The sequence below is a fragment of the Eumetopias jubatus genome, unplaced genomic scaffold (genome assembly GCF_037043125.1).
Source record: "Eumetopias jubatus isolate StellerSeaLion01/CBP00866 unplaced genomic scaffold, mEumJub1_p1.0 scaffold_3, whole genome shotgun sequence".
In the NCBI taxonomy this organism is placed as follows: Eukaryota; Metazoa; Chordata; class Mammalia; order Carnivora; family Otariidae; genus Eumetopias; species Eumetopias jubatus.
In genome coordinates this window covers 112,396,409-112,423,507 of record NW_028274809.1, presented here as the reverse complement: position 1 = coordinate 112,423,507, position 27,099 = coordinate 112,396,409, and the positions used below count along the sequence as shown (strand labels likewise).

Genomic DNA, 27,099 nt, shown 5'->3' with positions numbered 1-27,099 from the left:
TTATGGTTGAGTGTATGTCCTTTAGTGGCTGCAACGTCCACTATGGTTTGTGACGCCCCTTTTAGGTCTAACAACAGTTTAATATTCCATTTCATGTAACTCCATCTTTCAAGACTCTGAAAATTGATAAGAAATAGGTCACTTAGAAGAATATCAGGATAAACCTCAACTTCAGCAGCCCTACCCCATTCTCTTGCTACTCGCTGCCTAGATGTTCTTCATGCCTTTGGGTCCTTACACAAACAGGTACATGTCTTCCCTTACCCATCCTCCTCTGCCTGGCATGCTTCTTCACCTAGAGAAACACCTCTAGGAAGCCATCCCTGACTGCCCCAGGCAGTCTCCAGCAGTCTTTGCAGTGTGCGTCTGCTATGCCTTGTTCTTGCATCCAGTTCCACACTACTCTATGACATGGTGCTGCTTATGTCCTTCTCCCCCTCCAGAGTGGGACATCCTAAAGACATACAGTTGATCTGGTTCCCTTTCTTTTTTTAAAAAAGATTTTATTTATTTATTGGACAGAGAGAGAGAGAGAGTGCACAAGCGGGGGAGGGGCAGAGGGATAGGGAGAAGCAGGCTCTCCACTGAGCAGGGAGTCCAATGCGGGACTTGATCCCAGGACCCTGGGATCATGACCTGAGCCAAAGAGAGACGCTTAACCAACTGAGCCACCCAGGAACCCCTTGGCTCCCTTTCTTATTTACACTGAAGCCCTGGCTCTGAATGGACAGATGGGTGAGCGAGGGAATGGCAAGACTAGCAGGAGTAAAGGTATCTTTGAGGTTGGAGTGTGAGAAAGAATTGAAAAGATTGCTCCTACTTGTTAGACTACATCAGCCATCACATCTGGCCAGCCGGAAAGTGGGCATCCTTGGGAGGGTCCCTCTTTGATCTTTGCCAAATATAATGTTGCTCATGATGGAGTGTCAGACTAAGTACCTGCATGGACATCATCCCTGGCAGCACTAGGGCATCCCCAAGAAGACCTGCCAGGTGGTGGCAGAGATAGTCCAACCCACCACATCTTCTGCCTGGACTGCAGCAATAGTCTTTTGCCTGGTCTTTTTGCCCACTCTTGTGCATGATGGTCCAATTATTGTTTAGTAGACAGGGTGCTCTTTCTGAAGCACAGGGGAGATCCTGCCATGCCCCACCCCCAGGATCTTCTCATTACATTAAGGAGAGAGCACAGCCTTGATGTCAACGTCTAGTGCGTTGGAGTCCCTGGGTAAGGGCCGCGAAATCACCGGGACACAGGGGATGCAGAGCAAAGGCAGCACTTGCAACTGCATGCTGTCGTTTATTTTCCACACAGCTATATACTTGCAGCAATCAGGTAAGCATAACAATATGTACTTTCACACATAATGGGATTAAACTAACATCCTTGAAGAAAGATACACAAGATTTATCAAGAACAGAATGTATGCTCGCTGAATTAAAGAATTCTCTCAGCCACCCTCCCTCTGGAGACAGTATGTTCTTGTCCTAAGAAGGAACGCCTCTAATCTAGGCAAGAGCCACTTCTTGCAGATCCAGGCATTCCGGACTTGCAACATGAGATAAGGGGAGGAGAACGTTTTCTCCTCCTTGCTCAGGTTTGCCTGGCTTTCCTAACTCTCACTGCAGTCCTTGAATGACCCTGGCTCGCAAGGGGCCTGCAAGCCTATGCCATCTCACCTTCAGCCTTCTCTCTGTGTCCTGCTTACACATTGGCCTCATTCACATCTACATGGGCCTCTTGTTCTCTTTCAAACATGCTGAGATATTTCCTGCTGTGTCTCAAGGCCTTAGCACCTGCTGTTCCTCCCTCTTGGGATGCTTTTCCTTTACATCCACACAGAATCACCTATCTCATTACTCATGTCTCCTCTCAAATGCCACCAGGTCAGCAAGGCTCTCCTTGGCCATCCTAAATAAGGAGCTGCTTTCAGCTCTTGGTGATATACCCTTATCTTTTCCATAGTACTTCTCCCTACCTGAAGTTATTCTGTTCATCTATTTAAATATTTATTGGGTGTCTTTACCAGGTAGTCTGTAAGCTCTTTGAAGGCAGCCATACTGCCCTACTTGCAGTGTTTGTAGTGCCCAAGAGGAGGCTTGATGCTCATAAATAAATAAACTTGACTGCCTGCTAGACTGAGTTGTGTTCTGGAATGAAGGAACACTATCCCTTATGTATCTCTATTTACTGTTTTAAAAGTACCACTTATGTATAGATAGGGGCTTCCATAAATGTGGCTCTATTTTCAAATGTGTGGTTCTACTTTTTCCCCTTGGGAAAAGGTTTTGCACACTCTTGTTACTCCCTTCCTTGATGTGGTATTGCTAATACAATATTATATACAATGTGGTATTGCTAATACCAGAGTGGGTGATTGGGGTGGGGGTGGGCTACCCAGAGGCCTTGTGTTCTGCAGAAGGAACATCAAACTGCTCAGAATGCATGCCCTCTCTTGAGGCCTGCATCCATCCCAGATATGCCAATTAAGGGGTTTCTGCCCTGAGAAAAAAATAAGCAAACACTATGTCTTAGAAAAAAATTGACACCTGGTCATAGGATCTATAAAACAAAGCAAGGTCTTAATAAAACAGAAAGGAAATAGATGAAATTCTAAGACAAATGGAGTATTCTTTGTGGTGACCTCATTCTTTCTTCCTTTATACTCCCTCCACTCTGGAAAGCTCTGTAATTAAAAAAAGTCAATATATGTGAGACTTTAAATAACTGATTGATGTTTAAAGCCCTGTCAGAAAGCTCTGTGGTAAAGTGTCAAGTAATATTTAGTTTCCCCATCAAAAAAGCATCACACAAATATCCTTGCTCCATTAATATACATTCAGTCCCTTGATAAACGGTTGTGGTTCTTTTTAATTAGTAAATAATTAGAGGACTGTGAAACAGTGAGCTGTTACCTACTTTCACAATCCAGTTAACCCCCTCCACACCACAGGGGTCAGGATGGCCTGTCTGTGTAGGGAAGAGGTCCTACATCAGAGGTGCAAAGTGACCACAGTAGCTTCTTGGGCAAGGCAGGGTCCCGGGGACAGCAGGATTTTTTCCTGACATAGGTAGCAAATCTATGGGCTGCTGGGAGCACCTCTCTCTGCTCCTGCAGACGTGTTTTGCAATTTGGGGCAAACCGAGTTTGAAGTCGTGGTAGAACAATGGGAGGAATGCTCAGCCAGAGCTGGGAGGAGGTGGGGCCTGCAGATGTTGATCCTGGAGATGTACTGAGAGGTGGGTACTAGCCTACCTCTGCAGATCTCAGGCGACAGGTGCTGGAGAAAAGAGCTGGTCTAGGACCTCATTTTAACATAAGTGTTCACTTTATGAATTTCTCTGTGTGACATGAATCTCAACACAGTGATATGATCCCCAAAGGAATAAAAATTGGTTCTTAGGGGACAAAAAACCTTAGATATTACAATGGTAATATTGTACCACTTTGGTTCTCCAAAGCTCGACTCTATATGACAAACTCCTACTCCTTTGTATTTAATTTTTCTTTCTTCTTAAATTAATGTACATTTGACATAGAGTAGTCCCTAGACATTTTTTATCTTCTCTGTTAACTGCTTCACTTATCCCCACTCTCTTCCTATCAGTTCTCATTTATTTCTCTCATAAAATTAAACTTAATTTCTGTCCTTGGGGGGTGATATGGTGATGATGATGATGAGATTAGAGATGAAAAGTTTAGTAACACTGTTCTAAGAGTGGTTGAATCAGGTCTCCTGCCTGTAGCACAATCTAAAGAAACATCTTGACACCAAGTCCACAGGGAAAGATGAATGTCTTAAAGGATATTCAGTGGCAAGACACAGGAGTCTCTGTTGGGAAATTCTACCCTTAACATGGATGTCAGTAGGTGGCTTGGGCCTGCCAAGTGGTTCTGATATATTTTAAGCTGGGATCTGTGATGAGCTTCCTAGGGAGGTGGGTACTGAGCTAGCCTGAAGACCTGTGGGAGGGAGAGTGATAAGACAGATATTCTTCTGGGGTTGTGCCACACAGTGACCCAGAGAGCTTAGTGCCTCCTGAGCTACCTAGGAAGGATCTAGACTGGAAGGATGGAGCTCAAGAAGCATCTGAGATGGGATTTGGGACAGGTGAGCTCCCAGGTAGTGGGCTCCCAGGGTGGGATCTGAGATGGCGCTGAGCATGATGAGCTTATAGGCAGTGGGCTCCCAGGAGGGGTCTGAGATGGAGCTGGGGACAGATGAGCTCATGGGCAGTGAGCTCCCAAGAGGGGTCTGGATGGGGCTGGGCCTTGATGAGCTCATGGGTAGTGGGCTCCCGGGAGGGGATATGAGATGTGGCTGGGGACAGAGGAACTCATGTGTAGTGGGCTCCCAGGATGGGTCTGACACGGGGCTGGGCACTGATGAGCTCATGGGTAGTGGGCTCCCAGGGTCTGGGATGTGGCTGGGCACAGGTGAGCTCATGGGTAGTGGGCTCCTAGGAAGGGTCTAGGATGGAGCTGGGCACTGATGAGCTCATGGGCAGTGGGCTCCCAGGAGGGGTCTGGGATGGGGCTGGGTACAGGTGAGCTCATGGGTAGTGGGCTCCCAGGAGGGGATCTGAGATAGGGCTGGGGACAGATGAACTCATGGGTGGTGGGCTCCCAGGAGGGTTCTGGGATGGGGATGGGTACTGATGAGCTCATGGGTAGTGGGCTCCTAGGAGGTCCTGGATGGGGCTGGACACTGATGAGCTCATGTGTAGTGGGCTCCAGGAGGGGTCTGGGATGGGGATGGACACTGATGATCTCCCAGGCAGTAGGCTCAGCTTTGGGTTCTAGGCATGGAAAGTAGCTCTCCTCCAGGACTGATATGGTGAGGCCCTGCTACCAGCCTAAAGTCCTTTGTTCTGGGGTCTGAAGCATGCATGAGCTCCTGCTTCCCTCTCTCTTCTACATGAACCACTGTCCTTCCAGGAGGGCAAAGGGGTGACCATCTCCCAGGGTCAAGAAGTCTGTGGTTTGCAAGGGTTTGTCTAGGCAGGGCTGATGGAAGAAGCCACAGGCCATCCACTTCAAGTTCAGCCATGTTGAGTAGTTATTAGAATCACAAATCTGTCCAGTGAACTCATCTTTCAAGGATTGTTCAGAATTGCAAATGCCAGTTACCCACTTACAACCCTGCTGAACTCCTGTTTGCCCTCAACACTGACATGGATGCCCTGACCCTGCCTCCAGGCCATGGATAACATGGACCTCCTCATACCATTGCCCCTGAGGGGTGGGGTGTGTTCTTTGGCTATTGTGTGTGGCAGCAAGAGGCAATTTACTTGCTCTTCTGTGCCTCCTTGACTCTGAGCTCCTCAAAACATTGCTTTAACTTCTGTACTTAGTACTGATTGCTCCATAAATATTATTTAATTGAACTGATTTGAATATTCTTTAACTTTTTAGTTTATTTCATCTAATATTCCCACTTAAAAGCTCTGGGGGAAAAAAGAGATATTTATGCACCCTAAATAAGGCTGTTTGTTGATATCACATCTCTGACATTTTGTAGTGACATGGTGCTATAACTGGTTTACCTCCAGAGATGGATGAGTAGGACAGGGCAAGAACTGTGGGTAGGAAGCCCACCTTGGGGAGAACTGGAGAACTAGGAGAACTGGGTCTGGGCTCGGATCTGTCATTCTCTGCTCATTTATAAAATGGTAATAGTAATTATAATCTCAATAGTCCTGACCTGTATACCCTAAGGACTTTTTGTGAGTTGTAAGAAAACTAATATAAGTAAAGACAAATGAGATTCTTAACTTGGGCTTAGGAATATCTGGGCTACTCGTCTTTTCCCCCAAGACCAACCCCCCCTTAGGAACTTCCATCAATGGTGGAAGAAGTGGGTCTTTGAAAAGTACAAAAATATCAAGTAGAAGCTGGAGAACTACTGAGGAACTACTGTTCCTTGGAGGCTCTGTAGGGTCAGGGCCTGTGCCCTTCACTTGTCTGCTACTCTCTAGTGCTCATCCCAGGGCTGTGAAGGGTATAGAATGATTAAGGAAGACTGACACTGTCCATGTCTTTAAGCAAACACAATATGTGAACATTAGCACTTTTCTAAAAGAAACGGGGAGGCTTATTCATAAATATCCAGCTTGTTGGATGAATTTAAACTAGGATTTAAGGGGCACCCAGGTGGCTCTGTCAAGTAAGCATCTGCCTTTGCCTCAGGTCATGATCCCATGGTACTGCTTCTCCCTCTCCCTCTGCTGCTCCCCCTGCTTGTGCACTCGCATTCTTGCTCTCTCTAAAATAAATAAAATCCTTAAAAAATAGGATTTAGGGGAGCGGAGCAAGATGGCGGAGGAGTAGGAGACCTGGATTTCGTCTGGTCTCAGGAATTCAGCTGAATAGGGATCAAACCACTCTGAACACCTAGGAACTCAACAGGAGATCGAAGATAAGAATAGCAACAACTCTCTGAACAGAAAAGCGACCACTTACTGGCAGGTAGGACGTGTGGAGAAATGAATTCAAGGAGATATTCGGGAGGATAGATGGCGGGGGAGGGGGCATCCGTCGGCCGCTTCTGGCAAGTGATAGAGCCACAGAGCACAAAACCAGAATATTTAGAAGTGAGCTCCGCTGAGGGACATTGCTCCAGTGGCTAAGCGGGGGGTGGAAACCTCGCGGGACAGTGTGGTCTCAGGACGCTCGGGGTCACAGAAACTGGGGATGCCTGAGTGCGGTAGAGCTCCCAGATATCGGAGCGGGGAAGCCGGCTGCAGAGACGGAGCTGAGGCGCGGGCTCTCAGCACGGGGTTGCCATAAACTGTGATCCGCGGCCCAGTCGGGCCACTGCTCCTCCAGCAGGGACCCAAAAAGCGGCAGAGCTGGGGAGACTCCCCTTCCTCCCCGGGGAGGAGTGGTGCGGGAGCACACCGCAGGGATCTGCTGGGTTTGGAGACTCCACATGGGGTCAGGTGCCAGAGATAGAAACACTCGGTCACAGGCCGGGTGAGCGCGGAGTGTGGCCGGAGACCGGGGAGACGAGAGTGACTGCTTTTCTCTGGGGGCGCACTGAGGAGTGGGGCCCTGAGTTATCGGCTCCTCTGGGCGGAGATTGGGAGGCCACCATTTTCACTCTGGCCCTCCAAAGCTGTACCGAGAGCTTGCAGGGAACAAAAGCTCCTGAGAGCAAACCCGAGCAGATTGCTTAGCCCAGACTGACAAGGATGGGGCAATTCCACCTCCCGGCAAAGACATTTGCGACCATGGCAACAGGCCCCTCCCCCAGAGATCAGCACAAACAGCCAGCAAGCCAAGACCAAGTTTACCGATCAAGGAGAACGGGAGAACTCCAGCACCAGGGGAATACTGCACATAGAATTCACGGCTTTTTTACCATGATGCATTAGTTTTTCAAAGTTAATTTTTTAACTGTTTTTTTTTTTAATTTTTCTTTTTCCCTTTTTCAAACAACATCTTATCAATCCCTTTTTTTAAAAAAAAAATTTTATTTTTCATTTTTAGAGTCATATTTTATCCCTTCACAGTAGTTACCCTTATTTTTGGCATATATATATATATATATATATATATATATATATATATATGTTGTTCTCTCTTTAAAATTTTGAGATACAGTTTCTTCTAACAGACCAAAATATACCCTAAATCACTAGTGTATGGCTTTGTTCTAGTCTCCTGCCTGATCACATTCTCTCCCTTGTTTTGTTTTTAAATCTTCTTCTTTCTTTTTTCAAACAACTTCTTATCTTATCAATTTCTTTTATAAAATCTTTTATAATTTTCATCTTTACAGTCATCATCCATCCCTTCATTGTATCAACCCTTATTTTGTACATATATAAGTCTTTCTTCCTTTAAAATTTTAGGAGGCACTTTCTTCTAACAGACCAAAACACGCCCAAAATCTAGTGTGTGGCACTGATCTATGCACTAGCCTGATCATATTTGATCATATTCTGTTTTTTTTGTTTAGTTCTGTTTTTGTTTATTTTTATCCTTTCCTTTTTTTTTCCTTCTCTTTCTTTTTTCTTTCTTTCCCTTTCCTTTCCCCTGGTTTCAGGTCTTTTCTGATTTGATTAGAGTATATTTGCTGGGGACGTTGTTAACCTGTTAGCATTTTGTTCTCTCATTCATCTATTCTCCTCTGGACAAAATGACAAGACGAAAAAAATCACCTCAGCAAAAAGAACAAGAGGTAGTACTGTCTGCCAGGGACCTACTCAATACGGACATTAGTACGATGTCAGACCTAGAGTTCAGAATCATGACTTTAAAGATACTAGCTGGACTTGAAAAAAGCATGGAAGTTATTAGAGAAACGCTTTCTGGAGAAATAAAAGAACTAAAATCTAACCAAGTCGAAATCAAAAAGGCTATTAATGAGGTGCAATAAAAAATGGGGGCACTAACTGCTAGGCTAAATGAGGCAGAAGAGAGAATCAGCAATATAGAAGACCAAATGATGGAAAATAAAGAGGCTGAGAAAAAGGGAGATAAACAACTACAGGATCACGAGGGCAGAATTCGAGAGATAAGCGATACAATAAGATGAAAACAACATTAGAATAATTGGGATCCCAGAAGAAGAAGAAAGAGAGAGAGGGGCAGAAGGTATATTGGAGCAAATTATAGCAGAGAACTTCCCTAATGTGGGGAAGGAAAAAGGCATCAAAATCCAGGAGGCACAGAGAACCCTTCTCAAAGTCAATAAAAATAGGTCAACATCCTGACATCTAATAGTAAAACTTACGAGTCTCAGAGACAAAGAGAAAATCCTGAAAGCAGCTCAGGAGAAGAGATATGTAACCTACAATGGTAGAAACATTAGATTGGCAACAGACCTATCCACAGAGACCTGGCAGGCCAGAAAGGACTGGTATGATATATTCAGAGCACTAAATGAGAAAAATATGCAGCCAGGAATACTATATCCATCTAGGCTGTCATTGAAAATAGAAGGAGAGAGCTGCCGGAGCACAGGGAGATCGACAGCCACCTCAAGGAGTTAAGGGAACAATTAAAAGAACTTACCAAGCAGTATGAAAAGTCTGAAAATGATCTGAAGGCCCTACAGAATGTTGGACAGATTGTGGGTGAAGTACTTAAGCAACTAACTGAAGAAAAATTCATTGTTAAAGCTACAAATGGACCAAGATATGTTGTGGGTTGTTGTCAACAGCTTGATAAAAGTAAGCTGAGGCCATGAACAAGAGTTGCTTTGGATATGACTACACTAACTATCATGAGATATTTGCCAAGAGAGGTGGATCCATTGGTCTACAACATGTCTCATGAGGACCCTAAGAATGTTTCTTATTCTGAGATTGGGGGACTATCAGAACAGATTCGGGAATTAAGAGAGGTGATAGAATTACCTCTTACAAACCCAGAATTATTCCAGCGTGTAGGAATAATAGCTCCAAAAGGCTGTTTGTTATATGGACCACCAGGCACAGGAAAAACACTCTTGGCATGAGCTGTTGCTAGCCAGCTGGACTACAATTTCTTAAAGGTTGTATCTAGTTCTATTGTAGACAAGTACATTGGTGAAAGTGCTCGTTTGATCAGAGAAATGTTTAATTATGCCAGGGATCACTAACCCTGCATTATTTTTATGGATGAAATAGATGCTATTGGTGGTCGTCGGTTTTCTGAGGGTACTTCAGCTGATAGAGAGATCAGAGAACTTTGATGGAGTTACCGAATCAAATGGATGGATTTGATACTCTACAAAGAGTTAAAATGATCATGGCTACAAACAGACCAGATACACTGGATCCTGCTTTGCTTCGTCCAGGAAGATTAGATAGAAAAATACATACTGATTTACCAAACAAACAAGCAAGATTAGATATATTGAAAATTCATGCAGGTCCGATTACAAAGCATGGTGAAATAGATTATGAAACAATTGTGAAACTTTCAGATGGCTTTAATGGAGCAGACCTGAGAAATGTTTGTACTGAAGCAGGTTGTTTGCAATTCGTGCTGATCATGAATTGTAGTACAGGAAGACTTCACGAAAGCAGTCAGAAAAGTGGCTGATTCTAAGAAGCTAGAGTCTAAATTGGACTACAAACCTGTGTAATTTACTGGAAGGTTTTTGATGGCTGCATGACAGATACCGGGCTTAATGTAAAAATAAAGTTAAGGAAAATAAAAAAAAAAAAGAAAATAGAAGGAGAGATAAAAAGCTTCCAGGACAAACAAAAACTAAAGGAATTTGCAAACACGAAACCAGCCCTCCAAGAAATCTTGAAAGGGGTCCTCTAAGCAAAGAGAGAGCCTAAAAGCAGCATAGATCAGAAAGGAACACAGACAATATACAGTAACAGTCACCTTACAGGCAATACAACGGCACTAAATTCATATCTTTCAATAGTTACCCTGAATGTAAATGGGCTAAATGCCCCAATCAAAAGACAGATTGGATTAAAAGAGATTGGATTAAAAAACAAGACCCATCAATATGGTGTCTGCAAGAGACTCATTTTAGACCCAAAGACACCCCCACATTGAAAGTGAGGGGGTGGAAAACCATTTACCATGCTAATGGACACCAAAAGAAAGCTGGGGTGGCAATCCTTATATCACACAAATTAGATTTTAAAACAAAGACTGTAATAAGAGATGAAGAAGGACACTATATCCTCCTTAAAGGGTCTATCCAACAAGAAGATCTAACAATTGTAAATATCTATGCCCCTAACATGGGAGCAGCCAATTATATAAGGCAATTAATAACAAAAGCAAAGAAACACATTGACAACAATACAGTAATAGTGGGGGACTTTAACACCCCTCTGACAGAAATGGACAGATCATCTAAGCAAAAGATCAACAAGGAAATAAAGACTTTAAATGAAACACTGGACCAAATGGACTTCACAGGCATATTCAGAACATTCCATCCCAAAGCAATGGAATACACATTCTTCTCTAGTGCCCATGGAACATTCTCCAGAATTGATCACATCCTAGGTCACATATCAGGTCTCAACCGCTACCAAAAGATTGGGATTATTCCCTGCATATTTTCAGGCCACAATGCTTTGAAACTGGAACTCAATCACAAGAGGAAAGTCAGAAAGAACTCAAATACATGGAGGCTAAAGAGCATCCTACTAAAGAATGAATGGGCCAACCAGGAAATTAAAGAAGAATTAAAAAAATTGATGGAAATCAATGAAAATGAAAACACAACTGTTCAAAATCTTTGGGATACAGCAAAGGCAGTCCTAAGAGGAAAGTATATAGCAATGCAAGCCTTTCTCAAGAAACAAGAAAGGTCTCAAATACACAACCTAACCCTACACCTACAGGAGCTAGAGAAAAAACAGCAAATAAAGCCTAAACCCAGCAGGAGAAGAGAAATAATAATGATCAGAGCAGAAATCAATGAACTAGAAACCAAAAGAACAGTAGAACAGATCAACAAAACTAGGAGCTGGTTCTTTGAAAGAATTAACAAGATTTAGACACCCCTGGCCAGACTTATCAAAAAGAAAAGAGAAATGACCCAAATCAACAAAATCATGAATGAAAGAGGAGAGACTACAACCAACACCAAAAAAATAAAAACAATTATAAGAACATATTATGAGCCACTCTATGCCAGCAAATTAGATAGCCTGGAAGAAATGGGTGCATTCCTAGAGATGTATCAACTACCAAAACTGAACCAGGAAGATATAGAAAACCTGAACAGACCTATAACCACTAAGGAAATTGAAGCAGTCATCAAAAATCTCCCAAGAAACAAAAGCCCAGGGCCAGATGGCTTCCCAGGGGAATTCTACCAAACATTTAAAGAAGAATTAATACCTATTCTCCTGAAACTGTTCCAAAAAATAGAAATGGAAGGAAAACTTCCAAACTCATTTTATAAGGCCACCATTACCTTGATCCCAAAACCAGACAAAGACCCCATCAAAAAGGAGAATGACAGACCAATATCCTTGATGAACATGGATGCAAAAATTCTCACCAAAATACTAGCCAATAGGATCCAACAATACATGAAAAGGATTATTCACCATGACCAAGTGGGATTTATCCCTGGGCTGCAAGGTTGGTTCAACATCCGCAAATCAATCAACGTGATACAATACATTAAGAAAAGAAAGAACAAGAATCATATGATCCTCTCAATAGATGCAGAAAAAGCATTTGACAAAGTACAGCATCCTTTCTTGACCAAAACTCTTCAGAGTATAGGGATAGAGGGTACATACCTCAATATCATAAAAGCCATCTATGAAAAACCTACAGCGAATATCATTCTCAATGGGGAAAAGCTGAGAGCTTTCCCCCTAAGGTCAGGAACGCGGCAGGGATGTCCACTCTCACCACTGCTATTCAACATAGTATTAGAAGTCCTAGCCACAGCAATCAGACAACAAAAAGAAATCAAAGGCATCCAAATCAGCAAAGAGGAAGTCAAACTCTCACTCTTTGCAGATGATATGATACTGTATGTGGAAAACCCAAAAGACTCCACCCCAGAGCTGCTAGAACTCACACAGAAATTCAGTAAAGTAGCAGGATATAAAATCAATGCACAGAAATCAATGGCATTCCTATATACCAACAACAAGACAGAAGAGAGACAAATCAAGGGGTCGATCCCATTTACAGTTGCACCCAAAACCATAAGATACCTAGGAATAAATCTAACCAAAGAGGCAAAGGATCTGTACTCAGAAAACTATAAAATACCCATGAAAGAATTTGAAGAGGACACAAAGAAATGGAAAAACATTCCATGCTCATGGATTGGAAGAACCAACATTGTGAAGATGTCAATGCTATCTAGAGCAATCTACACATTCAATGCAATCCCCATCAAAATACCATCCACTTTTTTCAAAGAAATGGAACAAATAATCCTAAAATTTGTATGGAACCAGAAGAGATCCCGAATAGCCAGAGGAATATTGAAAAAAAAAAAGCAAAGCTGGCAGCATCACAATTCCGGATTTCCAACTCTATTACAAAGCTGTCATCATCAAGACAATATGGTACTGGCACAAAAACAGACACATAGATCAATCGAACAGAAGAGAGAGCCCAGAAATGGACCCTCAACTCTATGGTCAACTCATCTTTAACAAAGCAGGAAAGAATGTCCAATGGAAAAAAGACAGTCTCTTCAACAATTGGTGTTGGGAAAATTGGACAGCCACATGCAGAAGAATGAAACTGGACCATTTCCTTACACCACACACAAAAATAGACTCCAAATGGTTGAAAGACCCAAACGTGAGACAGGAGTCCATCCAAATCCTAAAGGAGAACACAGGTAGCAACCTCTTCGACCTCAGCCGCAGCAACTTCTTCCTAGAAACATCGCCAAAGGCAAGGGAAGCCAGGGCAAAAATGAACTCTTGGGATTTCATCAAGATAAAAAGCTTTTGCACAGCAAAAGAAACAGTCCACAAAACCAAAAGACAACTGACAGAATGGGAGAAGATATTTGCAAATGACACTACAGATAAAGGGCTGGTATCCAAGATCTATAAAGACCTTATCAAACTCAACACCCAAAGAACAAATGATCCAATCAAGAAATGGGCAGAAGACATGAACAGACATTTTTCCAAAGAAGACATCCAAATGGCCAACAGACACATGAAAAAGTGCTCAGCATCACTCGGCATCAGGGAAATCCAAATCAAAACTTCAATGACATACCACCTCACACCATTCAGAATGGCTAAAATGAACAAGTCAGGAAACGACAGATGTTGGCGTGGATGCGGAGAAAGGGGAACCCTCCTACACTGTTGGTGGGAATGCAAGCTGGTGCAACCACTCTGGAAATCAGTATGGAGGTTCCTCAAATAGTTGAAAATAGACCTACCATACGATCCTCAATTGCACTACTGGGTATTTATCACCAAAATACAAATGTAGTCATCCGAAGGGGTACGTGCACCCCAATGTTTATAGCAGCTATGTCCACAATAGCCAAACTGTGGAAAGAGCCAAGATGTCCATGGACAGATGAATGGATAAAGAAGATGTGGTATATATGCCCAATGGAATATTATGCAGCCATCAAAAGGAATGAGATTTTGCAGTTTGCAACAACGTGGATGAAACTGGAGGGTGTTATGCTGTTATGTTATGTTATTCCTCATATCCTCACTGATATGAGGAATTCTTAATCTCAGGAAACAAACTGAGTGTTACTGGAGTGGTGGGGGGTGGGAGGGCTGGGGTGGCTGGGTGATAGACATTGGGGTGAGTATGTTCTATGGTGAGTGCTGTGAATTGTGCAAGACTGTTGAATCACAGATCTGTACTTCTGAAAGAAACAATGCAGTATATGTTAAGCACAAAAAAAGAAGAAGATAGCAGGAGGGGAAGAATGAAGGGGAATAAGTCGGAGGGGGAGAAGAACCATGGTAGATGATGGACTCTGAAAAACAAACTGAGAGTTCTACAGGGGAGGGCGGTGGGGGGATGGGTTAGCCTGGTGATGGGTATTAAAGAGGGCACATTCTGCGTGGAGCACTGGGTGTTATGCACAAACAATGAATCATGGAACACTAAATCAAAAACTAATGATGTAATGTATGGTGATTAACATAACAAGAAAAAAATTTTAAAAAAACACAACATGCACAGCAGCTGGGGAAAAAATAAAAAATTAAAAAAATTAAAAATAAAAACTCCCTAGGATATAATAACAAAAAATAGGATTTAATTTTCAGAAATTTATTTGCTTTTTCTAGGACTATATCATATTAATTTACATATTGTATACATCAAGGTACATTGTTAATCATCTTGGTCAGAGTGAAGCCCTAAACAGAACATATAAATATTTAAGGGCTCTTTGTCTTCTGTCACTGTGGAGTAAGGGATGAGAGACCAAGGTTTATTGTTAACTGTATTATAGGACTTTCAGAATAGTACCATCATTTCCCATCAGTCTTTGGAGGTTTTACATACAGACCCACTTATAGAAGAGGTATGGAGGCAAAGATTTTATTCCCGCAGAAAAATGGAGGCACCATTGATGGTGAGATTAGATTTTCAAGAGCATCAACAGCATGCAACGCAATCTCAATCACACCTCTGACCACCACCATCACCACCATCACCACCACCACCATTACAGAGCAGTTTGTGTAATATGTAATGTATCATTTACTTGTCAGAGTAACTGTGAAAAGAAATTATTTTTATTTAGTAAATGGAATTCACAGAACTGAAGATAATTTGAAGTATACCTTTGAATATTCCCACTCAGTCATTAACCCAACAACAAACAATTATTGATAGCCTCTATATCCTAGATACTCTTTAAAATACAAATTATATTGGTTGAAAAAAGAATCCCCTGATTTAAAAAAATAAAAATAATATTGAGAACAATGCCAATCACTTATTAACATTCCTTTATAGAGTGCCCATTTTTTCTTTATGAAACCTTTATTTTATTGAAGTATACTTTAATTCACAGATCTTAAATGTAGAGTTTGACAAATGCACATGCCCATGTAACCTATAGCCTTATCATGACACAGATCCTATATATCACTGCAGAAAGTGCTAAAGCGCATTTGCAGTTAGTCCCTCCAACCCAAGGAAGCTACTGTTTTGATTTCTATCAAAGATTAGATTTATCTTCTTTAGAGTTTCATGTAAATGGAATCTGACAGTATATATTCCTATGAGTCTGGCTTTTTTCCTTCTGAATAGTGTTTTTGAGATTCATCCATGCTGTTATACATGTCAGTATTTCATTCCTTTATACTGTCAAAACTTTTTTTCTGCATCACTTGGTATGATCATATGAATTTTCTTCTTTAGCCTGTTGATGTGGTAAATTACACTAATTGATTTCCAAATATTGAACCAGTCTTGCATATCTGGAATAAATCCCTCTGGGTAGTATTGTATAATTCTGTATACATTGTGGAATTCAATTTGCTAACATTTTGTTGAGGAGTTTTGCATCAATGGCACCAATTTGTAGTTTTTTTTTTCTCATAATATCTTTAACTTGCTTTGGAATTAGGATAATGCTGGCCTCATGGAATGAGTTAAAAAATATTTCCTCTGCTTCTATTTTCTGTAAGAGGGGGGGTAATTCGTTTCATTTCTTCCCTAAATGTTTGGTAGGATTCACCCATGAAAACATCTGGGCCTGGTGACTTCTTATCTGGAAGGTTATTAGTTAATCAATTCTTTAGTATGCAGTGGTCTATTCAATTATATGTTTACCCTTCTTTGAGTTTTTATAATATATATCCTTCAAGGAATTGATCTATTTAAGCTAACTAATATGTGGACATAGTGTTGTTCATTGTATTCCTTTATTAACCTTTTAATGTCATGGGATCAGCAGTGGTAATCCCCTTTTCATTTCCGATATTGGTAATTCATGCCTTCTCTCTTTCATCCTTGTTAAGCCAGGCTAGAATTCCATGATTTTTATTGATATTTAAAGAAATCAGCTCTTGGTTTCATTGATTTTCTCTATTGTTTTCCCACCTCCAATTTTATATACTTATGTTCTAATTTTTATTCTTTTCTTCTGTTTTTTTTTAGAATTCAATTGCTTTTTTCTCTTGTTTTTTTTAAGGTGAAAGTTTATTAGATTATTGACTTTAGTTCTTTTCCAATATATCTATTTAATGCTCTATATTTCCTTCTAACCACTGCTTTCATTGCACCTCACAGAAAAGTTGCATTTTCATTTAGTTCAAAATATTTTCAAGTTTCTCTCTATACTTCTTTGACTCATGTGATATTTAGAAGTTAATAAGTTTAATTTCCAAATATAGTCCAGCTATGCTTTTGTTATTGATTTCTAGCTTAGTTCCATTGTAATCTGAGAAACATTTTGTAAGATTTTTATTCTTTTATATTTGTTAAAGTGTATTTTATGGTCCAGAATGTGGTATATCCTGGTGAATATTCATTCAAGCTTGATAAGAATAAGTGTTCTGTTTCTATTTGGAGTAGATCAAAGTTGTTCGATTGTGCTATATCTGATTTGATTGATCTATCAATAACTGAAAGGATGACATTGAAGTTTCCAACTATAATAGTGGATTGTCTATTTTTCTTGGTAGTCCTGTCAGTTTTTTTCTCATGTATTTTGATGCTCCCTTGCTAGGTTTATTTGTCAAAGATTGTTATAAATTCTTTGATAATTGGTCACTTTATATAACATCTCTTATTTTTCCTGATAACTTTCCTTGTTCTGAAGTCTGATTTGTTTGAAATTAATATAGCTGCTCCAGCTGCCTTTTGATTAGTATTAGAAGAGTGTATATTTCTCCATCCCTTTACTTTTCCCTCATTTATTTATTTATTTATTTAGTAATTATGTTCGGTTAGCCACTGTTATAGTACCTCATTAGTTTTTGATGTAGTGTTCAATGATTCATTAGCTGCGTATAACATCCAGTGCTTATCACAACACGTGCCCTCCTTAATACCCATCCCCATTTCATTTATTGAGATAAAATCCATATAGCGTAAAATTAACCATTTTTTAAAAGTGAACAATTCAGTGGCGTTTAGTATATTTGCAGTGTTGTTCAACTACCACCTCTATCCAGTTCTAAAATGTTTCTATCACTTCAAAGTAAAACCTCATATCCATTAAGCAATTGCTCCTCTTTCCTCTCTGCCTTCAGCTTTCAGCACCTGGAAATTGCATTTTTGTTCTACCACTAGGATTTATCTATTCTGGGTATTTAATAAATAAGGATAAAATAATATGTGACTTTTTGTGTCTGGCTTTTTCCACCTAGCATAATGTTTTGGAGGTTCATCCACACTGTAGCATGTATGTCATGTTTTTTATGGTTTAAGAGTATTTCATTGCATGAATTTTGTTTAGCTATTCATCCACTGATAGACATTTGGGTTGTTTCTACTTTTGGTTATTGTGATTTGTGTTGTTATAAACATTTGTGTACAAATTTGTCTATGATATGTATTTACATTCCTTTAGGCATATACCAAGTTGTAGAATTGCAAGGTCATATGGTAATTTTGTTTTAACTTTTTGAGAAAGCACCAAATTGTTTTCCACAGTGACTGCAGTATTTTACAATTCCAGCAATATATGAGGGTTCCAATTTTTCCAAATTCTTACCAGCACTTGTTATTGTGTGTCTGTGAGTGTGTGTGTGTGTGTGTGTGTGTGTGTGTGTGTGTTTTATGGCCAACCTAATGGGTATGAAGAGGTATCATTGTGGTTTTGATTTACATTTCCTTAATAACTAATGCTTGTTTGCTATTTGTATATCTTCTTTGGCATAAGGTATATTCAAGTTATTTGCTTGTAATTTAGCTGGGTTTTTTTTTTTTGTCTTTTTGTAGTTGAGTTGTGAGAAATCTTTATTATTGATAATAGACCCTATCAAATATATGATTTGCAAATATTTCATCCCATTGTTTAGACTGTCTTTTCACTTTCTTGATAATGTTTTTTGATTCACAAAAGTTTTTTGATTTAGACAAATCCAATCTATCCTTTTTTCTTTTTTGCTCCTGTTTTTGAAGTTATGTCTAAGAGTACATTGTCAAATCCAAGGTATGGAGACTTACCTCAATGTTTTTTATCCCAGAGTTTTACATCTTAGGTATATATTTAGATCTTTGACTAATTTTGAGTTGATTTTTGTATATGGTGTGAGGTAGAGGTCCAACTTCATTTTTTTGCTTATGGAGGTCTAGTCCCAGCACCACTTGTTTGCCTATTCGTTTCCCCTAGGATGACTGTCTTGACATCACTGATAAAACCAACTGGTCACAAATATATAGGCTTATTCCTAGATTCTCAAGTTTATTCCATTGTTCTATATGTCTATTTTTATGCCAGCAGGACACCGTTTTGATTACTATAGCTTTGTTGTAAGTTTTGAAATTGAGATGTGTAAGTCCTCTGACTTTGCTCTTCTTTTTCAATTTTATTTGACTATTAGATTTCCTTACAATGCCATGTGAATCTTAGGATTGTTTTATTCTTTTTTTTTAAAGAATATATTTATTTATTTGACAGAGAAGGAAGGAGAGCACAAGCAGAGGGAGCAGCAGAGGGACTGGCAGAAGGAGAGGGAAAAGCAGACTCCCAGCTGAGCAGGGAGCCCTATGCAGGGCTCAATCCCAGGACCCTGGGATTATGACCTGAGCTGAAGGCAGACACTTAACCAACTGAGCCATCAGGCACCCAGGATTGGTATATTCTTGCAAAAAAATCCTACTGAATCTTTAGATATATTTTGGGTATTCCTCTTTTATTTTTAATGAACATCTTTTTTTTCTTTCAAGATTTTATTTAAATTGTAATTTGTTAACATACAGTGTAGTATTAGTTTCAGGGGTAGAATTTAGTGATTCATCACTTGTGTATAACACCCAGGGCTCATTACAAGTGCCCTCATTAATGCTCATCACACATTTACTCCATCCCCCACCCACCTCCCCTCTAGCAGCCCTCAGTTAGCTCCCTAGTGTTAATAATCTCTTATGATTTGCCTCCCTCTCTGTTTTTAATATTTTATTTTATTTTTTAAGATTTTATTTATTTGAGAGAAAGAGAGAGAGAGAGTGAGCAGGGGGTTGGGCAAAAGGAGAGGGAGAGGCACAAACAGACTCCATGCTAAGTGCAGAGCCCTATGCAGGCCCAATCCCACAGCCCCAAGATCATGACCTGAACCAAAACCAAGAGTTGGATGTTCAACTGATTGAGCCGCACAGGTGTCCCTTTATCTTATTTTATTTTTCCTTCCCTTCCCCTATGTTCATCTGTTTTATTTCTTAAATTCCACATATGAATGAAATCATATGGTATTTGTCTTTCTCTACTGACTTATTTCACTCAGCATAATACACTCTAGTTCTATCCACATTGTTGCAAATGGCAAGATTTCATTCTTTTTGATGGCTGAGTTCATTATGTATATATATACCACATCTTCTTCATCCATTTATCAGTTGATGGACATTTGGGCTCTTTCCATATTTTGGCTATTGTAGATAGTGTGCTATAAATATTGGGGTGTATGTGCCCCTTCGAATCACTATGTTTGTATCCAGTTGCTGGGTCATGGGGTAGCTGTATTTTTAACTTTTTGAAGAACCTCTGTTTTCCAGAGTGGCTGTACCAGTTTGCATTTCCATCAACATTGTAAGAGGGTTCCCCTTTCTCTGCATCCTAGCCAACATCTGTCATTTCCTGAGTTGTTAATTTTAGCCATTCTGACATGTGTGAGGTGGTATTTCATTGTGGTTTTGATTTGTATTTCCCTGATGTTGAGTAATGTTGAGCATTTTTTCATGTGTCTATTAGCCATTTCTATGTCTTCTTTGGAGAAATATCTTTTCACATCTTCTGCCCATTTTTTGACTGGGTTTTTTGTTTTTATGGTGTTGAGTTTGATAAATTCTTTATAATCTCTTACTGAGATTGTTCAAGAGAATTAAGTGCTAATGCTCCAAACCATCCATTGTACATAATGAATTTCATTTCTCCATTCTATGTATCTAAGATGTTAGTAGTTATTACTATCATCAGGAAATTGAGAAAAAAATTCACTAAAAACATTTTTTATTTTTTGCATTCTGTGGTTCAGATTAGAAACCATGGCTAAGAAAGACTAATCTAGATACATTAAGAAAGGCAAATACAAGCCTCTTCAGGCTCAACATTATCCTTAGGAAAATTTATTACCTTCCAGGATAAAGCTCAATACTCTTCAACAAGAAACCAAAAAAAAAAAAAAATCACTTAGCAATGTAAAATTTATAATTACCAACATAAAATCAATAATTACTAAACCTATTCACAGTTACTTGATTCTATATATAGAATGTGTAAAGAATCCACACAAAAAATCTACAGCCAATAAATAAATTCAGCAAAGTTGCAGGGCATAACATCAACATATAAAAATTTGTTGCACTTCTATACACCAGTGAAGACTAATCTGAACAGAAAGTTATGAATGCAATTCCATTTACAACAAATAATAATCAATAGCATCCAAAAGAATAAAATACCTAGAAATAAATTTAATCAAGGATGTGAAAGACTTATACAGTGAAAACTACAAAACATTGCTGAAAGAAAGAATAAGTGAATGGAAAGATATCTTTGTTTTGATTAGTTTCCTTTGTTGTGCAGAAGCTTTTTATCTTGATGAAGTCCCAAAAGTTCATTTTTGCTTTTGTTTCCTTTGCTTTTGAAGATGTGTCTTGAAAGAAGTTGCTGTTGCCGATGTTGAAGAGGTTACTGCCTATGTTCTCCTCTAAGATTTTGATGGATTCCTGTCTCACATTGAGGTCTTTCATCCATTTTGATTTTATCTTTGTGTATGGTGTTAGAGAATAATCAAGTTTCATTCTTCTGCATGTGGCTGTCCAATTTTCCCAGCACCATTTATTGAAGAGACTGTCTTTTTTCCATTGCATATTTTTTCCTGCTTTGTCAAAGATTATTTGACCATAGAGTTGAGGGTCCATATCTGGGCTCTCTATTCTGTTCCATTGGTCTGTATGTCTGTTTTTGTGCCAGGACCATGCTGTATTGGTGATCATTGCTTTGTAATATAGCTTGAAATCGGCAACATGATGCCCCCAGATTTGTTTTTCTTTTTCAAGATTTCCTTTGTGATTCAGGGTCTTTTCTGATTCCGTACAAATTTTAGGATTGTTTGTTCCAGCACTTTGAAAAATGCCATTGGAATTTTGATCAGGATGGCATTGAAGGTACAGATTGCTCTGTACCAGACATTTTAACAATGTTTATTCTTCCAATCCATGAGCATGGAATGTTTTTCCATCTTTTCATGTCTTCTTCAATTTGTTTCATGGGTGTTCTGTAGTTCCTAGAGTATAGTTCCTTTACCTTTTTGGTTAGGTTTATTCCGAGGTATCTTATGGTTTTTGATGCTATTGTAAATGGAATCATTTATCTAATTTCTCTTTCTACAGTTGCATTGTTAGTGTATAAGAAAGCAACTGATTTCTGTGTATTGATTTTGTATCCTGCCACATTACTGAATTGCTGTATGAGTTCTAGTAATTTGGGGGTGGAGTCTTTTGGATGTTCGACATAAAGTATCATGTCATCTGCAAAGAGAGTTTGACTTCTCCTTTGCCAATCTGAATGCCTTTTATTCCTTTTTGTTGTCTGATTGCTGTTGCTAGGACTTCTAGTACTATGTTGAACAATAGTGGTGAGAGTGGGCATCCTTGTCATGTTCCTAATCTTAAGGGAAAGGCTTTCAGCTTTTCCCCATTGAGGATGATATTCGCTGTGCTTTTTTCATAGATGGATTTTCTGAGATTGAGGAATGTTCCCTCTATACGTATACTCTGAAGAATTTTAATCAGGAAAGGATGCTGTATTTTGTCAAATGCTTTTTCTGCATCAATTGAGACGACCATATGGCTCTCCTCTCTCCTCTTATTAATGTGTTCTATCACATTGATTGATTTGTGAATGTTGAACCACCCTTGCATCCCAGGGATAAATCCCACTTGGTCGTGGTGGATGATCCTTTTAATGTATTGTTGGATCCTATTAGCTGGGATTTTGTTGAGAATTTTGGCATCCATATTCATCAGGGATATCGGTCTGAAATTCTCCTTTTTGATGGGGTCTTTGCCTGGTTTGGGGATTAAGGTAATGCTCATAGAATGAGTCTGGAAGCTTTCCTTCTCTTTCTATTTTTTGAAACAGCTTCAGGAGAACAGGTATTATTTCTTCTTTGAATGTTTGGTGGAATTCCCCAGGGAATCCATCAGGACTGGACTCTTTTTTTTTTTTTTTTTTTTGGAGGTTTATGATCACTGCTTCAGTTTCGTTACTGGTTATTGGCCTATTCATGTTGTCAATTTCTTCCTGTTTCAGTCTTGGCAGTTTATAGGTTTCTAGGAAGGCATCCATTTCTTCCAGGTTGCTTAATTTATTGGCATATAGTTATTGATGATAATTTCTAATAATTGTTTCTATTTCCTTGGTGTTAGTTGTGATCTCTCCCCTTTCATTCATAGTTTTATTAATTTGGGTCCTTTCTCTTTTCTTTTGGATAAGTCTGGCCAGTGGTTTATCAATCTTATTAATTCTTTCAAAGAACCAGATTCTGGTTTCGTTTATCTGATCTACTGTGTTTCTGGTTTCTAATTCACTGATCTCTGCTTTAATCTTAATTATTTCTCTTCTAATGCATGGCTTAGGCTTTGTTTGTTGCTTTTTCTCTAGCTCTTTACGGTGTAAAGTTAGTTGGTGAATTCAAGAGTTTTCTATTTTTTTTTTTTTTTGAGTGAGGTTTGGATGGCAATCCACAGAATGGGAGAAGATATTTGCAAATGACACTGCAGACAAAATGCTGATTTCTAAGATCCATAAGGAACTTCTCAAATTGAACACCCAGAAACCAAATAATCAAGTCAAAAATTGGGCAGAGAATATGAACAGACAGTTCTCCAAAGAAGACATACAAATGTCTAACAGACACATGAAAAAATGTTCATCATCTTAGCCATCAGGGAAATTCAAATAAAAACCACATTGAGATACCACTTTCCACGATTTAGAATGTCAAAAATTGACAAGGCAAGAAACAACAAATGTTGGGGAGGTTGTGGAGAAAGGGGAACCTTCTTACACTGTTGGTGGGAATGCAGGTTGGTATAGCCACTTTGGAAAATGCTGTGGAGGTTCTTCAAAAAATTAAAAATAGAGCTACCCTATAACCCAGGAATTGCAGTACTGGGTATTTACCCCAGAGACACAGATATAGTGAAAAGAAGGGCCATAGGCACCCCAATGTTCATAGCAGCAATGTCTGCAATAGTCAAACTGTGGAAAGATCTGAGAGGCCCTTCAACAGATGAATGGATAAAGAAGATATGGTCCATATATACAATGGAATATGACTCTGCCATCAGAAAGGATGAATACTTAACTGGGACTGGAGGAGATTATGCTAAGTGAAATAAGTCAAGCAGAAAAAGTAAATTATCATATGGTTTCACTTATTTGTGGAACATAAGGAATAGCATGGAGAACATTAGGAGAAGGAAGGGAAAAATGAATGGGGGGAAATCGGAGTGGGAGATGTACCATGAGAGACTATGGGCCCTGAGAAACAAACTGAAGGTTTTAGAGGGGAGGGCTGGGGAGATGGGTTAGCCTGGTGATGGCTATTAAGGAGGGCACGTACTGCATGGAGCACTGGGTGTTATATGAAAACAATGAATCATGGATCATTATCATCCAAAACTAATGATGTTTTGTATGGTGACTAACAAAAAAAAATTAAATTAAATTAAATTTAAAAAATGAATGGAAAGATATCTCCTGTTTACAGAGTCAAAGATTTAATATTGTCAATATGTCAAGAATGCCCAAAAGTTTGACCTGCAACTACATGGTCAATTAATCTTCAACAAAGCAGGAAAGAATATACAATGAAAAAAGTCTCTTCAACAAATGGTGTTGGGAAAATTGGACAGCCACATGAAGAAGAATGGAACTGGACCATTTTCTTAAACCACACACAAAAATAAATTTAAAATGGATGAAAGGCCTAAATGTGTCTCCAGAGGCAAGGGAAACAAAACCAAAAATGAACGATTAGGACCTCATCAAGATAAAAAGCTTTTGCACAGGAAAGGAAATAGTCAAAAAAAGTAAAAGGGAACCTACAGAATGGGAGAAGATATTTGCAAATGAAATATCAGATTATTCTTTCCCCACTGAATAGTCTTACATGCCTGTCAAAAATTAATTGACCTCAGATGTATGGGTTTATTTCTCAATTCTCAATTCTATTCTATTTATATATGTCTATCCTTATGCCAGTGCCACACTATTATGATTACGGTACCTTTGGTAAGTTGTGAAATTGGGAAGTGTCATGGGCTGAATTGTGTCCTCTCCAAATTCATATATTGAAGTCCTAACTCCCACTACCCTAGAATGTGAGTGTATTTGGAGTTAGGGCCTTTAAAGAGATGATTAAGTTAAGATCTCATCTTAATTTAGGCTGTAATGCAACATGATTGGTGTCCTTATAAAAAAAAGAAATTAGGACACAAATATGCCCAGAGGAAAGAGCATGCAAAGACACAGGGAGAAGACAGCTATCTACAAGCCAAGGAGAAAGGCCTCAGAAGAAATCAGTCCTGTTGATTGGTGTTTGACTTTTAACCTCTAGAGCTGTGACAAAATAAATTTTTCTTATGTAAACCACACAGTCTGTAGTATTTTGTTGTTGTAGCCCAAGCAAACTAATACAAGAAGTATGAGTCCTCCAAGTTTGTTTTTTGTCAATATTGTTTTATTTTTTATTCCTTGCAATCTCATATGAATTTTAGGATAAGTTTTACCATTTCTTCAAAAAAGGTCATTGGGCTTTTTTTTTTAATTCAATAAGCCAAGGTATAGTACATCATTAGTTTTTTGTTCTGTTTTGTTTTGTTTTCTTTCTTGATTTTTTTATTATGTTCAGTTAGCCACTGTATACTACATAATTATTTTTTGATATAGTGTTGACTGATTCATTAGTTATGTATAACGCCCAGTGCTCATCATATCACGTGCCCTCTTTAATGCCCATCACCCAGTCACCCCATCCCTCCACCCACCTCTCTTTTGGCAGCCCTCAGTTTGTTTCCTGGAGTCAAGAGTCTCATATGGTTTGTCTCTTTCTGATTCATTGGGCTTTTGATAGAGATTACACTGAATCTGTAAATCACTTTGGGGTGTATTGACATCTTAACAATATTAAATCTTATAGTCCATGAATGGAGAATACTTTACATTTATTTAAGCATTCCTTAATTTCTTTCAGTAATGTTTATCATTTTTAGTGTACTTGTCTTTTATTTCCTTGGTTACATCTATTCCTTGGTTAAATTTATTTTATTTTTTGGATACTTTTGTTAATAAAATTATTTTCATAATTTCCTTTTCAAAATTTTCTTGCTAGTATACAGAAACACAGCTGATTTTTGTGTGTTAATTTTGTAACATGCAACATCATCAAATTCATTGATTAGCTCTAGTGGTGGATTCTTGTTTTGTTTTGTTTTTACATATAGGATCATGTCATTTGTGAATATAGATAGTTTTACTTCTTGCCATCCAGTTTTGGTGCTTTTTATTTATTTTTCTTGCCTAATTGCTCTGGTTAGTACTTCCAGCACAATGTTGAATGGCAGTAATCAAAGTGGACATCCTTGTCCTATTCTTGATCTTAGGGAGAAAACTTTCAATCTTTCACCATTGAATATAATGTTAGCTGTGGGTTTTTCATAGATGCCCTTTATCATGTTGAGAAAATTCTCTTCTTGTTCTAGTTTTCTGAAGGTTTTTTTTTTTATCATGGGAGGATAGATTTTTGTCAAATTTTTTTTTTTGTGTGTGTGTCATTGACATAATCATGTTCCCCTTACCCCCCTTTCTATTAATGTGGTGTATTATTGCACTGGTTGATTTTCTTATGTTGAAACAAATAAATTATTAATAACCATCTAACCAGCTCATTCCAAGACATGAAATGAGATAATGTACATAAAACACATAATTTAGGGCTGAAGCAATGTTATGTGCTATTATTCCCCCTTTCAAGCCCCTCCCATTTTAAAAGTCCTTATCTTGGAGTAGCTAACTCTTAGTCTAAGTAAAAGCTCTACCTATCATAGAGATTTGGAAGCTGTGAATATTAATTTAAAATTTTGTTTCTGTGTTGAGAAATGTAATTACTTGAGGTAGAATTAGCAGTGGAAGCTTCACAGTGTACTTTGGCATTAGGGAAGGAAAATTAACAAAGCCCAATACTAATCTGTACCACTAACGAATATCGAAAATGTATGAAAACACAATATATGCATTTTCCTCAGAATTTCAATCCTTGTCATTGCTTAAAAGCAAGCATTCTTGCAGTTACTTTAGTTTTTCCACATCTATAAAAATCAGAGTGGTGGTGGGCTTGACTTTTTCTACCTACCTCTTCTGTTCCCACCTTTCTGCCCCTATGATGCTCAAGAATAAAAAATGCATCTCTCTCTCTAAAATAAATAAATAAAAATAAATAAATAAATCTTTAGAAGGGGGGGCACC

The 27,099-nt window shown here is 39.0% G+C and overlaps 2 pseudogenes across 1 annotated transcript in view; both read left to right on the top strand.

Annotated features, from left to right (window-relative positions):
* Positions 1-27,099, top strand: part of LOC114201132 (Y-box-binding protein 1 pseudogene) — a 51,661-nt pseudogene that overhangs the window by 6,083 nt on the left and 18,479 nt on the right. The window lies entirely within an intron of this gene.
* Positions 8,974-10,142, top strand: LOC114201133 (26S proteasome regulatory subunit 10B pseudogene; annotated as a pseudogene).